This window comes from Salmo salar, unplaced genomic scaffold, assembly GCF_965601325.2.
Source record: "Salmo salar unplaced genomic scaffold, fSalSal1 ptg000005l, whole genome shotgun sequence".
In the NCBI taxonomy this organism is placed as follows: Eukaryota; Metazoa; Chordata; class Actinopteri; order Salmoniformes; family Salmonidae; genus Salmo; species Salmo salar.
This window is the reverse complement of record NW_027675309.1, coordinates 748,810-750,000: the sequence shown is the minus strand read 5'-3', so window position 1 is coordinate 750,000 and position 1,191 is coordinate 748,810.

Here is a 1,191-nt window from a genome sequence, read left to right as displayed (position 1 = left end):
GTTGTCCTGCAACAGGATGATCAAATTAAGATCCTACATTTGTACAGAGATTGTCTTTATCTGAATAAGGCAGTTTAAGTTATTAGCAATGATGGTACAACTGTCAGCTGCTGTAAACCTCTGTGATTGGATGTTATGACCCCCATCTAAACAGTTTCTTTCCTTATGCTGTGGCCCTCAATAACTGGCCCATAGAGACTAAAGGACTATGCTGCACACCGCAAAAAGCCATCTCTAAACTGGGGGAAGGAATTGGGAAGGCTGAAAGATAACAGTGAATATGACACATGGATGACGGTAGAAAGATAACAGTGAATATGAGACATGGAGGAAGGTAGAAAGATAACAGTGAATATGAGACATGGGGGAAGGTAGAAAGATAACAGTGAATATGAGACATGGAGGAAGGTAGAAAGATAACAGTGAGACATGGAGGAAGGTAGAAAGATAACAGTGAATATGAGACATGGAGGAAGGTAGAAAGATAACAGTGAGACATGGAGGAAGGTAGAAAGATAACAGTGAATATGACACATGGATGACGGTAGAAAGATAACAGTGAATATGAGACATGGGGGAAGGTAGAAAGATAACAGTGAGACATGGAGGAAGGTAGAAAGATAACAGTGAATATGAGACATGGAGGAAGGTAGAAAGATAACAGTGAATATGACACATGGATGACGGTAGAAAGATAACAGTGAATATGAGACATGGAGGAAGGTAGAAAGATAACAGTGAATATGAGACATGGAGGAAGGTAGAAAGATAACAGTGAGACATGGAGGAAGGTAGAAAGATAACAGTGAATATGAGACATGGGGGAAGGTAGAAAGATAACAGTGAATATGAGACATGGGGGAAGGTAGAAAGATAACAGTGAATATGAGACATGGGGGAAGGTAGAAAGATAACAGTGAGACATGGAGGAAGGTAGAAAGATAACAGTGAATATGAGACATGGGGGAAGGTAGAAAGATAACAGTGAATATGAGACATGGGGGAAGGTAGAAAGATAACAGTGAATTTGAGACATGGAGGAAGGTAGAAAGATAACAGTGAATTTGAGACATGGAGGAAGGTAGAAAGATAACAGTGAATATGAGACATGGAGGAAGGTAGAAAGATAACAGTGAATATGAGACATGGGGGAAGGTAGAAAGATAACAGTGAATATGAGACATGGGGGAA